This window comes from Pseudorca crassidens, chromosome 7 (genome assembly GCF_039906515.1).
Source record: "Pseudorca crassidens isolate mPseCra1 chromosome 7, mPseCra1.hap1, whole genome shotgun sequence".
NCBI classification, from domain to species: domain Eukaryota; kingdom Metazoa; phylum Chordata; class Mammalia; order Artiodactyla; family Delphinidae; genus Pseudorca; species Pseudorca crassidens.
Genome location: NC_090302.1, coordinates 67,316,442 through 67,333,944, shown reverse-complemented (window position 1 = coordinate 67,333,944; position 17,503 = coordinate 67,316,442).

Here is a 17,503-nt window from a genome sequence, read left to right as displayed (position 1 = left end):
GCTTAAAGATGCTCACGAACGCTGACATGCCCAGCACAGGGTAGAGAATGTAGCACCGCCCCCTAGTGCTCGCTGAGTCCAGTTGCAGTCCAGGAATGTATAAAGTATGGGACCCTTCGATTCTTATCCCTAGACAGACAGAACACCCAAACCCAAAAGCTTGGATTTGTTAACATTATAATTCCTAACCCAACTTCAAGCAATATGAAGTTATGTTCAAAGGAAAAATTAATACAAATCAGAAATAGGAACTTTCAGTCAAACATTTTAATTAGCAATTTTTACAATTGCAATGCAGATGAACGCAATGTTACTTGCACATCCAGTAAGCAACACCTGGAATACAGGAGCAATGTACACCTATGGGTTATCAGGTGAAGGTGAGCTGGCTTTCAAAAACTGGGCCCCTGGTGCCAGGATAAGGGGACCTGACTAGTCTGATTTTTGCTCTAGGTAATGTGATACATTTAGCTCCTTTATATCAGATTTAAAGTTATTTTTTTTAAAAAAAGAGTAAATCAGTAGAGAAGATCAAGCTTTCCCCTTCTTGTCACATAGCTAGCTAACATTATATCTTCCAAGTGTTTTTTTTTATTTTAAATAATGAGGCATCTTGGCAGATTTTAAAATGCTCCTCTCACATTTCCCTTCTTCTTATACTTTCTCCTTATCATAAGTCTATTAATCAGAGTGTCAAATGTAGGTCCATAGTTATGGCTGTTTAAGATATTAGTAAAAGAAAAGCTGACTATCTCTTAAAGAATGTTCATGTCCCAATAATAATAATGATGATGATAACTAACATACTAGTTATTAAGAGTTTTAGAAATGATCTCATAACAAACCAGTGAGGTGGGCATACGCTCCCATGTTTTATAGCGGAGGAAGGAAACCAAGTCTAAGGCCACACAGCTCAAGGGGGTGGTTGAGGAAAGATTCAAACCCAGAAAATCTGACTCCATCGCTCAAGCTCTGAATCACTCTGGAGTATTCTGTCCCCCACATGCAGACTCTATTCTACAGGGGACGGTGATACAGATGGGTGGGCACATGAATCGGCATGTAATTTTGTTGCCAAGGACCCAAGGTGGGAATGGTGACATGTTTGAGAATTTGTGTACACACAGTGACCTTGAAAATCGGGTATCATTATGCACTACTGGTGTTTGCCTCATTCTACCACCTCTGAACTACAGCTGTGACCCCCTACAATGCTCTTTTGAGATGAGATTCTCTCCTGAGGTTACTTAATGTGAGATTTAAGGTGAAGTTATTTAAGGGGAGATCTCTGTGGAAATTTAGGGGCTGCTCCTACCACTTAGCATTTCTTAAAGCATAAAATCAGGGTAAAATGAAAATCTTGAACAGTAGTTCTGGCTAGAAACAAGGGGCCAGCTAAATCCATGCTGAGAATACTGGAGCCCTGACTCCAGAGAGGCTTGACAGCCTCTGAAAATAGGCGTTTTCTCTCAATTTCCTGCAGAGCAACCAGAGATGATGGCCCAGATCATTGGGAATACACTTGATTTTTCTTAGTAAGCCTCTTCTGTGCTTGGGATTTAGATAGTAATTAATGACAGTTCCTAGCATAATGGAGAAAGTGAGAGTTTTAGCTCTAACTTTAGACAAGAAATAAAAGCTTAGCTTTTAATATTATCTTTGATAAAATTAGATGACTAGTTTTATTTATTTTCTTTTACTTTCTTGTTATTTATTACTAAAGTAATACATGGTGATTGTTACCAGTAAAATCATCAAAAGATGTACAAAGGAAAAGTGAGTTATGTCCATCTATTATTTATTCCCTTTATTCCCTGAGGTAACCCATGTTAACATTCGATGTCCATCCTTCCACTACTTTCTCTATACCCAGACAGACACACTCATATACAGACATATGCAAGATCTCATGTTTTATAAATAAAATGTCCTATACATATTGTTCTGCAACTTGGTTTTCTCACTCATCGTTATATCATGGACACCTCTCCAAGCTGACCGATATCAACAAAAGATTCTTTTAAAATAGCTGCACAATATTTCCTAGTATGGATATGCCATAATTAATTCTAATATTTCCGTGTTGGTGAAAATTGATTTTATTTCCAGTTTAGAGTGCTGGGAGACACTGAGGCAACTGACCTGTAACATACATCTTTACCCCCTGGTGCTTGCTTTCAAGAGACTCTCCAGAGTTGGACAGCTTAGTCAAAACATATGCATATGTGTAGTTTACATTTTATTTGATATTGCAAGATCTTTCAAAAATGATAACAACTGACTATCCAACTGGTAATGTGTAAGACTGCCCGATTCCTAATATTCTTACCAGGAATGCATACTTTCACTCTTTAAGTTTTCCGAATGTGGTGAATTTTAAAATATCTCATTTTGTATTTAATTTGTACTTCTTCTATGACAGGTAAATGAGATTGAGCATATTCTTGTCTATAGGCTATTTGAATTCCACATCCATATTCTTTGCCTGTTTTTCTATTGGGTTATATGTCTTTTTAAAAAATGCTGAACATTCTTTTAATATTAGGGATATTAGCCCTTTGCTTTTCATATGCACTGAAACTTTTCTCCCAGTCTCTCATTTTTCTTTCTATAATATCTTTTACCATCCAATTTAAAAAGTTACACAGTTTAATGTATTTTTTTTCTTTGGGCTTCATGGCTTCCTGTCTTCCTAGGAAAGTGTTTCTAACATTTTCATTATTTCATATTTTATATTTATACCTTTAATTGATCTGGAATTCATTTTGTAAAATGGATTGGTATTTAGTGTTTGTTTTTTCCTATGTTGGATGTTCAAGTATGTCAGCAATGCTATCCAGTTTTCTGTTTAGCTGAACCAAACTTTTCTCACTGGACTGAAATGCCATCTTTGTCAAATGTAATTTCTCAGGTATCTTTGCATCTATTTCTGGACATTTACTATGCAGCACTAACGTCTCTGTCTATGCCTTTGCCAGTTCTATTTTGCTTGGTTTTCAGTAGTTTTATAGAAATATTCGATGTCCAGTAAGATAAGTTTCCTCACACTGTTCTTCTCCCATCAATTTCTTGGCTCTTCTCACACCCTTTTTCTTATATGTGAGCCTTGAAATTATTTTATGCAGTCCCTTTGCACAGTCAAACAAAACAAAAGCCCACTGATGGTCTACTAGAAAATGAATTCAACTTATGCAATAATTTTAAAAGGGTAAGCACTTATAAAAATGTCCTGCCATATAGGAATGTCCATTGTTAGTAACTGTGATTTCTGTCTGGAAGACTGTTTTTCTCACACTCTTTGGAGTTTAGAAAGTTACTAGGAAAGGTTGAAATACACATCCTCTTTCAGGACTCAATAAACCTCTCTAGAGATTCAAAACATTCTTTAGCTCAGGAAAACTTTTTTTTCTATTATTAATTATTTCTCCAACTTCTATCCTCGTTTCTTGATACAGAATTTTTTCTATGATTGCATGTTATGTCTCTAAATATGTTCTCCAAGCCTCCTGTTTTCTCACGACTTTAATTTCTCTGGGCCTTCACTCCGTGTTGGGGTATTTCCGCTTTTTGATCCTCTACATCACAAATTCAGTTCCCTGCATTAATCATTCTCCTAATCAGGTTATTTATTAATTTTTTTAGTTTTAGAATTTAATTTGGTGCCCGAATTACATCTTCCTGCTGCTTCCCTGCCATTTTGATTAAGGCTCTCTCCTGTTTCTCCCATTAGTTGAACGTCCTCGAGACCTGCTCTCCTAAGATCGTCACATGCTCTCAAGATCACATTTCTCTTTAATGAGTTGTCATGATTCTCTCCTGACCAGGATTTTGTGCTTCTTTAGGACTCACAGAGCTCAGGTTTTTAAAGTCTCTTGAGAAGTGACAAACCAGCCAGGAGTGGCAGACGAGAGCTTCTCCCCCCTACCATCTACCAGTAAATCAGTTCACAAACTGTTAGTATTCTGGGGGGTCTGGGGGGGCACGTGTAGAATTGCCACTCCTCTCCCCAGGGCAGGCACCCCCTTTTCCATTCGCAAGGCCTGGGAACACTTCTGCTTTCCAGGGGGAAGTCACCACTGGTATTAACAACCAGGTCACGTGGAGCAACTGGGTAGGTGAGACTCCTGCTTGAGGGGAGGGGATCCCTAGGGTTCAGAAGGTAGTTTCTAAGGGTGGGTCTTTGCCTTGGAAAAAGACAATCTTTTCTTCTTCCTCAGGGGCTCTCACTGGCCACCAGAAACAATCATTCTCTTCCTGCTTAGTCTCTGGGGATCCCAAGAGAACCACAGCCTCATAGGTGCCCTCCAGCCCCTCCTGAAAAGGGAAGCAGGAAGAGGTGTTCCATCGTTTCCTCCCATGATCCATGATTAGATCTGGAGAGAGCCAACAGCAGACATCTGTGCTACTGTCAGACCGTTATCTTCCAATCACAGAGAATCAGGCTATTTTATATGGGCTAAGTTGGGGACATTTTTCTACTTCGTCACTATTTCACACTTCTGAACAGAGGCACGGGAGATTGGATAGTAAGTATTTAGCATAGCTAAATATGGGTATGCCGTTATTACTGGTAGGAAGTATATATCTTTGAGAAGCCTCACGGTATATGATTCCATCAGGGAATATATCAGGGATTCCAAACAGCTCAGCAACTTCCTCTGAGAGAAACCCTTTCTGACCGTGACTCACATCTTTGTCAATCACCGAGTCCAGGCCAACCTCTCTGGCCTGAAGTATTCCTTCCAGAGAATATTTCAGTCTAATAGTTTCTGAGTCATGCCTTTTGGTTTTGGCTTTTGGTGAAGGTAACATGAGGAGCCTGGAGACCTACGTATCCTTAGGGTTTTCAAAAATATCATGTTTGATTATTCTTGATTCACAGTGCCTTAGCAATACCACATAAGAATTTCCATTAAATATGAAATCTTCTAACCAGGCATGAAACATTAGCAGAAGGCCAAAGTAGCCTCAATTTTTTTTTAACCTTGTTGTGTTAAAAAAGAATCTAAAGCAAATATAGCAAAATGATGAGATTGGTTAAATTTAGGGTTGTCACACTGGTGTTTGTGATGTCTCTCTCTATACTATTCTGTAGGTTTGAAGTCTTTTGTATTAAATTCAAACGACTCTTATTGACAGAAGTGACAATTTTCGGGAGATTCAGGTAACAAGCTGAGAATTAAACAGTGAAAAAGGCATTGATCAGCTGTTAATTTCCACTTGGTGATTCTAGAATGTGAGTTTGTGATGTGAGCAAATGGGAGTGATTTTTACAGTGTCCTACCTATACTCCATCATTTTTATTTTTTGCTGAGGACTTGCTATTCTGACCTCAGGATTGAGGAAACAACCACGTAGCTGGGTTCCTTGTTCCCTGGCTGAAGGTGAAGGAGGTAATGTAAGGCCCTTTACCACAACAGACCTCTCCGTTCCTTACCATAGCCAAGCTTCTTTTTAATAGTCCATTATCTCTCAATCCCTATTGAAACTATGCAAAACCCGACGATGTCAATGCCCAGACTATGTACATCAAGGTGACACGTTCATGATTTTTCCTTGCTGTGTCACACTGTACTGTATTTTCTTTGTTCAAATGTTGAGACTTATACAACAATTTAGGAACAAATACAGACACATAACACATTGTTAGCCTATTTTTCAATGAGAGACAGGGAGATATTCAAAAAGAGAGAGAGAGAAACTGCAGGGGAGAGAGCAAGAATGAATATGAATCTCTTTACTGACAAGGCACACTGACCAAAGCAGGGTTATGAGACCCCCTAATGGAGGATGTTTTTGCTGCAGCTCAGGAATCTAACAGAATTTTAAAAGAATCCAAGCCCTGTAGTAGCTCTGAAATCTTCTGTGATATTTACATACTATTACATACGTACTATTTACATACTACCACTTCATTTTCTTTCCTTTCCTTTTGAGTGATGAGTTTAATTGCCACTAATTCCTTTTTTTTATACTAAAGGTCATCATTGTCAGGGACTCAAGGCATTACATAACGTTCAGATTTAGCATTTCTGAATATATGACAGAATAGTGTTTTGGAAACTGCCCTGAGGCCCCTGGACTGGTCGGATACACCTTGGCTTACTGGTTCCTATGCAGCAGGCTGGAACACCAGTGTGGGAAGCCAAGCTTTTTACATACTACACAATCCACGGTCCAGCATCGTTGATTCTGCCTGACACTGCTTTCAGAAAGAAGGGATGGGGTACATGCTAGCCTCTGCCCTCCCAGCTGTTAGAATTATAGCTTCCGTATTACACTACCATCCACAGTGGGCAGCGTGAGTGCGCAGATTCACTACTTTTGAAAATATTGAAATTAGAGTACCTAGAGATTTTCCAAGTTGCAGCCCTCAAACTACAAGACAATCACCTTTGGAATATCATTCCCAGTCCATGGAGAAGGAAAATAAAATTACTACCTGGTCTGACAGGTCAAGTTACCCTCTGGACAAAGTTCGCCATCCCCTTCCTTTTTTTAGCATAAAATCTGAATTTCTTACCAAGCCAGCAAGGCCCTATAGGGTCACCCTTCTCACACGTGCCTGTTTCATCTTTTATGCTGCCCGGCCCCTCCTATCCTCCCTACCATGTCCCAGGTTTCCTCAGCGCCTGTGCTGTCCATCCTCATGGTTCCTTCCCTCCTTCTTCAGGCCTCTGCTCAGTCATCACCTTACCAGGGAGACCTTCCCAGACCACCGAATCAAGACCGTCCTCTGCCATCACGCTCTGAACTTCACTTGCTCAGTTTCCAGTTGAGCACTTCCCACCAAAAGAGCTTCGGGGGTTTCCTTCTCTTACCTGTGCTTTCTGTCAATGTAAACTCTACAGGAGAGAGGATTCAGAGAGCTCTGCTGTATCCCCAACACCTAGAACATCCGCGCTCGACATGCATTTGTTAAAGACATGAATGAAATATTGTTGAAAAAAATGAATAAATGACACTTTCTTCCTGCTTCTTCAAAACTAAAGCAAACAACATTATGATTACATCCCGCTTCTCAGCAGTCATATGAGAAGCGGGATATAATAATGTCACATTTAGTAACTAGCTGTCAATACTACTGTTGCGGGACTTCCCTGGGGGTCCAGTGGTAGAGAATCCGCCTTACAGTGCAGGGGACACAGGTTTGATCCCTGGTCAGGAAACTAAGATCCCACATACCGCGGGACAACTAAGCCTGCGAGCCGTAACTACTGAGCTTGTGCGCCTCAACTAGAGCCCGCGTGCTGCAAACTACAGAGCCCATGCACTCTGGAGCCTGCGTGCCACAACTAGAGATGCACATCACAACTAGAGAGAAGCCCACGCGCCACCATGAAGAGCCCGTGCGCCTCAATGAAAGATCCCGCATGCCTCAACGACTCCCATGTGCCGCAACTAAGACCTGACGTAGCCAAAAAAAAAAAAAAAAACTAAATTAAAAAAAAATACTACTGTTGCTATTACTAGTTACTATTAATATTAGAACTCGGGATGATTATCCATATTACATTTCATTACTTGTGAATAAAACGCTCTACAATTCATCTCGTGCCTCCAGCATTCTTTACATTTGTTAATACAGCCGTTCTTAACCTTTCTGTTGTCTTGTATCTCTTTGGGAATCTGATCCAATCCGATTAAATCTACTGGATCCTATACCCAGAAAAATGCATACAAGCCTAAATTCTCCAGAAAATTGACGGGTTCATGAACCCTCCTAAGTGTAACCAAAGCAAAGGTAAAATGTTTCTGTTACTGAGCTTTAGAAAAAGCTAGGTATGCAATGTCTTGCAGAGTTACCAATTAGCGTGTCTTTTCTCCACAACAGTGTATTCATTAAACTGGTCCTACTGAATGACTCAATTCATTTTCTGGAGCTACTTATTTAATTTTAATGTGGGTTGATGGTGGCAACAGTGGTGTTGGTAGTGGTTCGTGTGTGTGTATGTGTGTGTGTGTTTCCATAGGACTCATATTAAAAAGTAGTAGGGAGAACTTGGTTTGCGTATCAGTTATGTCGCTCTGCAGCTGTTTGACTGCAGGCATGTAATTTAATTTCTCGGATTCATTTTCCTTATCTTTAAAAGGAGGGAAATAGGATATACCTTAGAGCACTGTTATAAAAACTCAATAAGAAGACATAGGTGAAGTCTCTTTCGTACCGTGTACCTGACATAGGTAAGCACACGACAAATAACTATTAGAATCCTGCTCAGATACCATTTTTTTGTCTGATGTTCTCATCTCCCTCTTACTTGGGTACCCTTAGACCAGTGTACTAGATGAACATATTTTAAAAATCATTTTGATTTTCCACACAGTAATACACATTGGCCTTTTGACGACTTTTCTAAAAATAGAACTAGTTCAGAATTTATTGCAGTTCACCCAGAATGAAAGATTAAATCACTGTTGGATTATAAGGAGACATTAACCCAATTATTCTTCAAAATGGCAATATATTTGCTGCATACCATCAGTATCATCAAGCAAGAGTAGAAATTACATTACTCTAAATATACACCAGATGGCTCTAGGGTGACATGGTTATTAAAAGAGTAAGAGTCTTGATTGTTTATAGATTCCCCAAGGGCAAATCTGTGTCTAATCTGTGTCTGTAGCTTACCCACAGCAACCAACAGAGGGATACAAGAGTGAAATGCATTTTAATTGATGGTAATAGCAACAATTCAGCATTCTTTTCAGAACTACAGTCTCTGCTAATTTGTCTAAAAAGATTTGAAGATTTCAAAGTAGACAAAAAAAGGGTGACACTCGGGTTTCTAAGGTGAGGGCTAGTTGATGTCAAAGGACAAGAAAGAAATGAGATATTGCTTGTAGATGCTCAATTTAAAAACTCAGAGTGCTATATTGTGCTGCTACTCAAAATACCGTCTGAGTAAAAACTTCAGGCCTTTTATTTTACTCTTTCAGTGAAAAAAGTTAAAAATTAAAGTAAATAATACTTGTTTAAAGAAGGTTGTGCTCTTACTTGTGCCAGGTACTGTTCTAGGTCCTGGGGACTCAATGGAGAACAAAATAAGACATGGGCTGCCCTCATGGGATTACAGTGTTCATTCCCCTGCAGAGGAGGGGGTGGGAGGGAGAAAGGGATTAGTGAGGAAAAATGAAGGTTTTGCTTTTCATTTCCTTTAATGAGATTTCTTTCCCTTTAATCTGACTTGCAGTCATGCATATATATACAACTGCAACAAAATAAGTGATTTAAATAAGCAGATAAATTCTTCCTTTACAATTCAACCAACCAAGCAAACATTGGGCCAAGTTCCTTTGTAAATATCCTTGGTTGTATAAGTTCCTCCAAACCATTTAAATGATCACTTACTGAACTGATCACTTACTGAATTTCTTTAACCTTCTAGCGAAAGGTAGATACCGCAGACCTCATGAGCCTGAGACTTTGCAATCAGTGCTTGGGGTCAATTTTGTTTCTTGGCTCTCAAAGTTTGAATGAGCTGCTTATGTGGGCACTATACCAATTCTGGAACAAACTGTTACACAGATAACTTAAGGCTGAGCCTGTGGGACCTTACTCACTTCTCCCACCTGGACTTCCCAACTGGGGCAGCAATTATATCCTGACACATTTTTTCTCATCCCCATAATTCCTGGCTTCCTAGTTGTGAACTCCAGATTCTATATTAACCTTCAGTGCCTTTACTGCTGCTCTAGACCTGCATTGCCCAGTAAGGCAGCCATAAGCCACATGTGGCTTCAGAGCATTGGAAATGTGACTAGTCTAAATGCAGATGTGTTATAAATACAAAATATACACTGGAAGTCTAAGACTTTGACAAAAAGATTATAAAATATCTCATTAATACTTTTAAAATATTGATTAAATGTCAAAATAATATTTTTAATATACTAGGTTAAATGAAAATCTATTCAAATTCATTTCATTTGTTTCTTTTTAAAAACATATCAACTAGAAAATTTTAAATTACATATGTGGCTTGTATTATATTTCCATTGGACAGTACTATGCTAGGCTCCTTTAATGATGTTTTGGATTTCAGCTTTCCATATCATTTGAGGCTGTCTGCTTCCCTTGCAGGAAGCAGGAATTCACCTGATCTCCACTTTTCACCCCCACCCTGATGGTCAGGCTCTTTGCCAGACACAAGGACTCCATTTCAGAACTTCTAAATGAAATGCAAATGAAAAGTAATATGCAGCATTATTTTGTAATAATTGTTCGTGACAGTTCAGTCCAATGCCATCATGCTAGAAACTATGCGAGGCACTGCGTAGACTACAAAGAAGCCAGGTAGGGCTTAGGTGCAGTTCCCATCAGCAATGAGCTTCCAGGCAAGTGGAAGGGGAAGGGCATGATTCGATAGGGAGATGAGTTCCCAGGCTGATGTGGTTCTTACGCACCATCCCATTCATCACCACTGCTTGTTTGCATCAGAAAGTTACAATGCACCACAGGGATTTAGAAATGAGAGAAAACCCGGATAGGTGGGGAAATCAGGAAAAGTCTCATGACAGGAATAACAAATGAGCTCATGCTTGAAGGCTGGGGTGGAAGAGTGAAGGATCAAGTATTTTCGGTGAAGAGGAAGAGGGCAGGGAGGTGTAGAGAATGTTTGGGGAAGAATGAGTCATTGAGTTTGGCTGCAGCAGAGGCGCCAAAAGGCTGGAGAGGTAGCGAAGGTTGGGACTGAGAATGTGGAAACGCTGGATTCTGGGCTGGATTCTTACCCTGGTGGACAATGAGAGCCACCACAGCTATGCTTTAGGGAGAACTATCATAATGTTGTACGGCTGAAGTGGAATGAGGGAGAGGCTAGAAGTGAAGAGACCAATTACAAAAGGCTTGAAATAATCTATGCCAGGGATCTGTCATTCTCCCTTCCATACTCCTGGTACATACTGCCAGCTGATCATGGCATTCTTTCCCAGATGCAACTTCTGGATTCTTCTCAACAATGTTGTGGGAAGCTATACATTGACATATGGAAGAAAACTGATTCCCTATGCTTTATTTAGCAAACGTGTTAGGACCCTTAATTAGGGTGGTAGCAATGTTGGCAGAAGAGGAAAAATACAAAATCATCTCAGATGTTGAATATATACCTCTGGCATCTCATTGGAGGGAGGGAATATGATGGCACTGAGCATTCTCGCCTTCTTAACTAAGATAATATTTGTGCCACAGATAGAAACAGAGACGCCCCTAAAGGCTGTGGCCTTCCCATCAAAGATGATGAGTTTCATTGTCGGCATGTTGCATGTGAAGCAGTGTTAGATCATTTAGAAAGAAAAGCCCAGGAAGTTTTGGGATGTGCAGGCCTGGGGCTATGGACAGAGGATGGGTCAGAAGGTCTTGACTGGAGAGTCTTCTACCCAAAAGTCAGAGATGAAAACACGGGCTTACCTGGGAAGGTGTGAGAAGAGAATTTCAGAGCGTGCCTACGTTTGCGTGCAGGATGAAGGGATGCGTATAGTGCACATGTGATCAGAGAGGCCCAGAGAGTACAAAACTAATGGAGTTCCCTAGAGAATGAGGAAGGAAAGAGAATTTTAAGGAGATTCTTTGTTTTAAAGGTCAGAATAAGTAGAGGTGGCAAAATGACAATCACATTTGTTCACTGGGGGATCACTGATCATTTTTTTTTTTTTATGCGATACGCAGGCCTCTCACTGTTGTGGCCTCTCCTGTTGCGGAGCACAGGCTCCGGACGCGCAGGCTCAGCGACCATGGCTCACAGGCCCAGCCGCTCCGCGGCATGTGGGATCCTCCCGGACTGGGGCATGAACCTGTGTCCCCTGCATCGGCAGGCGGACTCTCAACCACTGTGCCACCAGGGAAGCCCCACTGATCATCTTTGAGAGGGTCCTCAGTGTTATAGATGGTGAAGATGGAAGCAAGTCTACAATGGAGTGAGCTGATGATTAAGGGCATAAAAGCACTGAGCACAGCAAAAGAGAGTAGAAGAAGGAACACTATTTTCAAAAAATTCCAAGAGAGAAGGAATGCATTTTGACTTCCGTAGGCTATATAAGACTTGAAATGGGTATATTCATAGGATGAAAGGAAGGCTCTGATGCAAAGGGCAAGATTAATATAACCTGGAAAAGGTATCATGGATGGAACAAAACCCAGGAAGCTTAAGGAAATGTGATCAAGGGCACAGGTCGTGTGAAAGTAGGAGAGGCCTGACCTTCTGAGCCAATAGTGAAGAAAGAGAGAGAAAATAAAGACACAGGAATATTTAGCAACTCAGGAAAGGTAAATAACTCATCATTATTCACTACATAAGTTGGGGAACCGTGATTCTAGTCCAGGTCCACCTGGCTCCAAAGCCCAGGCTGGTGGCCAGTACCCTGAGTCCTTAGAGGGTTAAACTGTATCCTCCATCACAGAGCCTGGCAGACAGAAAGGGCTGAATGTTTGCTGAACATACGAATTAATGAATGACCAAATCATTGTGACTATCAATTATTACTGTACCTTAGTTGTAGAAGTTATAAGACCATGGGCAACATGTTTATTCATCACTGAAAATATCATTCTCTAACGTTCTCTCATTCCAGCAACACACAATGCTGGCCCTTCAGACCGGTTCAAGGCTCCATCCAATTCAGGCTGCCAGGTAGAAAAGGCCCAGTGGACACACATCCTTTGGTCAACCATGAACTCCCGAACCCAGTGGAGTCAAGACACTGGCAAGCACAAGCAGGTATGACACAGGCTCCAAAGTGGGGAGGAATGAAGACTAGTTCATTGCACTTTTTTAGAATGCGCCTGATATTAAACTATTGTCTGCAATACTAAGTAACAACTTAGAGTGAAAAAAGGTTCAACATTCATTCAACACGTCTACCATCTATCCTTCGCCACTGTATGTTATTTTGCCACTTACTTCCGTATCAGTAACCACCCACATTTTCATGCCAACAATACTGTTATACAGCTCTCAAAGGGAGGAGTGGTGAAAATGCAAATATATGACTTAAAAACTGTTTTAAACACTGCTTCATGAAAACCAGAGAAAAAAAGGCTTCTCTTCAATTCTCCTCCCAAATATTTTCTGTTTACAAAAAAATATTGAAATCAAACATTTATTTTACTCACAATAAAAACAACAAAATTCACTGCCAGTAAAAAAATTCCTTAGTAGTTACTGCATTAAGCATAAGGAATAAAAATCATTTGCAACATTTTTACAGGTAAGAACAGACAAGTGTACATGGAACCCATTCTGTTGCTCTACCACTCAGTCTGACTTTGATATCTTGATGTCTTTCTCTCTCTTGATCTGCTTCTCTTCCGTACTGCTCCCAATCTTAATCTCACTTTGTACAAGACAGTGAGTTGGAAAAAGCCTTACCAACACTAGCACTTTACTGTAAATCAGTTTAATGATACCCACTAGTATTGTTGCATTTTTAACATCTGCTAAAAGGAGACAAATGCTGGGAATGACTCTCTCTAATGGAAATAACTCTTATACCTAAGTTGAGGATATAATAGAAAAAAGAGGCCATATCTGGTCCTCTTAAAATCTTACTCCTGGGATTACCACTTGCTCCATTAGAGCTTAAGGCAGCCTTAGCCAACTTTATTATCACTGCTTGGCTTCTCTGGAGAACCTACTCATTTATTAAAAAACACTAGCATTATTACCAATTCATCATCAATGTTCAAACGTTCCCCTAAATTCAATCAGAACATTCCGCTATGTCCCCTTTACGTTAGAATACTGAGGTTTATTCCTATGTAAAGTTATCTCTATCGAGATTTTAAAAGTCAATTGTGTTAAAGTTCCAGTAAATTAAAAAAATAAACCCAAAGTGTTCCTTATTTATCTCATATTATCTGACCAGTTCTGGAACACAAACAAGTTATCAGGAAACAATCTTGATACAGCGAATTTATCTGGAACAAATGTTTTCCATTCCCTTGAGGGAATCACAACTTTTCTCCAAATACTGGCTTCTCACTGGAAACTTCTAGCCCTGATCATCTCTAGACGATTTTTAAGGGGGTTTTGGCCTTTTTTTCTTGTTTCTCTTCACTAGAGTTAAATCATTGTTCTTCTTTGACTCCTTCCTTCTTTCTGTAATATTAGAGAAGGGCTGGGAAGGAGAAGTATCCATTTTGGGGTACCTGTTACAAATCACGCACTGTTTTGATTAATCTCATCTAACATTCCTAACAATCCTATTCTAACCCCATTTTACAGATGGAGAAACACACTCAGATTAACAGCTAGAGGGCAGAGGCAAGATCTGCACCCAGGTCTAGCCCTAAAGCCCTGTCCTTCTACCTGTACTCAGCTGCCTGAAAAGTAGGGTGGTTCAAACTGCACATTTTCCTGCTTCCAAAGGTGCTGTGGGGTGAACGAGCCACTCGCTCACTCACTGCAGACAATAGAAGATGGAAGTGTAATGACAGGGTCCTAATTCATTTTCCTCTCTTTTGCAATTTCAAAATTATATGCGACCACCTTGAACATCTCAGGGAATTTCCACCCAATCCCAATATTCATTCATTTAAAATCTCTTAAAGAAAACAGTGCGGAAATTATTTCTGCGGAGGGCTGTAGTCAACATCTCCTAGGCCTCTGAATCTAAATCAGAATTGTAGATGAAAAGTGGCTTTCTTCAGAGAAATATTTAGAACCCAGATAAAAAGTGCATAGTTCAGGGAAGCCTCTAGAGGCCGACACGGTGTGAGTAACGGCCAAACTGGGGGATTCTACCTCCTTCCCACATATGTTCCAGTGTGACTGGCTCATGGGCTAGTACATGAAAGATTTGAAGAATAAATGAAAAAAAAAAAAGACTTTTAGCAGAACAATTACATTTAATTTTCCTTTGTATTAACCAAAGGATGCATCAAATACAGAGTTTAAAATAAAAAAATTTAACAAGGGAAGAAAGAATGTTAAGGAGTGATGCTCTGTGCAAAATGGAATAGAACAATTTATCAGGGTGACAGAATCTTTTCAATGCAGCAGGGTGCTACAAAACTGATTCAGTGTTTCCTTAGGTTTTTGTAAATACCCACTTTTCATTTCTCTCACATAGAAGTCAATCAAATGTATGTATCTCAGAGGCAGTCTGTATTAGGTTTCTGTACAAGAGGACGTTTTAGACTTATTAGATTTATACAGTGATTTTCCTCTGCAGAGCTCAAAGTGCCTCATCCAAAACACTTATATAAAGAATACCAAACGCTTCTCAAAATGCCAAAAGCAACTCAGGTAAACAGTAGAGCATGAACCATGAGAACAGTGAGAAAATAAGAGCAGACGTGTAGATGCAAATAGATCTAAAAATGCCAACGTGGAGTAAATCAATCCTTTCTGCACATGGTGCCCCACGTCTGTAAACACCACTGTCACGTTGTCACTCCTGAGCTAGTAAACAGATATGCCAAACCAGATCACTCCACTTGGGGATGTGGTGGTACAGGGCAAACAGTGCAGATTCCAGGGATGCTAGTGGGCAGGCGACCCCTCCCCCACGTTGGAGGGCTCATGATCTGCCAAGCAAGACACACCTCCTGACACATGACATCTTTCTGGATATCTTGGGGGTACAGCGTCAAAGGTTATCAAAAAGTGATATTTTTTTGTTAACTGGATCTGTTTTCACTCGGAGATACAAAAGTGTTAATAAATATTAGGCAGTTTAAAAATACATAGGACAACTATATATAAAATAGATAACCGACAAAGACCTACCGTACAGCACAGGGAACTCTACTCAACATATTGTAATAACCTATAATGGAAGAGAATGTAAAAAAAGAATATATATATAATATATATATGTATGTATAACTGAATCACTTTGCTGTACACCTGAAACACAACTTTGTAAATCAGCTCTATTTCAATAAAAAATTTTAAAAATAACTTTTAAAAATACATAGGACAAGATTCAGTCTCTGAAAGAGGGATAATCTGTGTGAAGATTCAGCCCTTCACACTGGAATAAAATATGACAAATGGAACAACATCTGATTACTTCTGAAATTCTAAAGGCACATAACTCAGAGTTTTCTGAACCATATCCTTTATGACTCTTGAAGGTAAAAGATGTATTACATGATGGGAAACTGAATAGCACTGGAATGTCAAGAATACCCACTGTCTGCATTGTATTGCATTTTGCATTTTCCAAAAGAATATATGTGAATGAGACGTATATTTTTCTTTAGAGTCTCCTGGAAATATATCAAAGCTTTAATTTAATTCCTGTGCTTCTGAGATAAATTAACCAAAGAGATCTAATCTTGGCTGTATGAATAGGTATTAGATTTAGTAGACAGACTTGTAGCTTATCTTTTTCTAGCAACCTAAAAATAACAACTGGATGGAATTTCTACCCAACTTTGATGAAAAGTACAAATGCACATTTTCCGTCATTATCACAGGAAAGGGAAGTAGGTCTGCTAAGGATGAAATAGCATTTGATGTGAACAGTATGAGCCTTTTCATTCAGAGATATTTAGCTGGGTCCTGGAATCTGACGTGTACAGATGTAGTTAAGACACAAGAGTGTGAGTGGCATAGTTAAAACACCACTGATCAATTTGGGGAGAGGGTACTGATTATTTGGAATTTAAATAGAAAGGCATCAATCACTACGGGAGCTTCCCCAAAACATCACTTCCGCTAGAATCTGAAAACATCAAAGTGAGAGATCCTGGACTTCTAAGAGTAGAAACCTGCCAAATGTACCATCTCCCCCATGAATGTACAACAAATGCTAAAGGAACAACAAATGCTAAAAAGAAAGGAAGAGAGAACTCAAAGCTGAAGACTTCACCAAAGGCAGGGAGAAATTCCCAGCAGGAGGATGGCAAGTCCTCTGGGCCTTCTGCTTGGCCTTTCTATTCTGTCCTGGGCTCTGCAAAGCGGGAAACAGAAGGCAGAGTGAGGGGTCAGCGCCACCCCTGAAAAACGGACAGAGTCCCACTGCCTGGAGCTGACAACTGCGTAACTGTGGGCAAGTTACACAACCTCTCCTCACATAGAAAACGGAAATCTTAATACTCCATATGGGATTATTTCAAGGTAATCACTTAGCTCAGTGCCGGGTACTTGGCAAGTACTCAATATTCTGTTAATTACCAGATCTAATACCTTTGTAGGTATAACATGTCAGCCCCAGAAGCACATGAAGGAAATCCAAGACAATGAAAATATGCCTCACGAGAAGGATGAGTAACTTACAGTGGAGAAACTCGGCAAACACCACTGCAGCCAAGGGATTAAGGTAACCATCATCAGCGATGAGTCTTGTTGACAGTAGGTACCCTTGATATGACGTGCTGAGGAGGGCGCTTCCCTCCCAAGAGCCCTAACGCCAGTCTAATCAGGACAAAAACACCAGACAAGCCCAAATTGCAGAAATTCTACAAAATGCCCATCCGGTACTCCTCAACACTGTCAAGGTCATGAAAAACAAGGGACGTCTGAGACTCTGTCACAGTCAACAGGAGCCTAAGGAG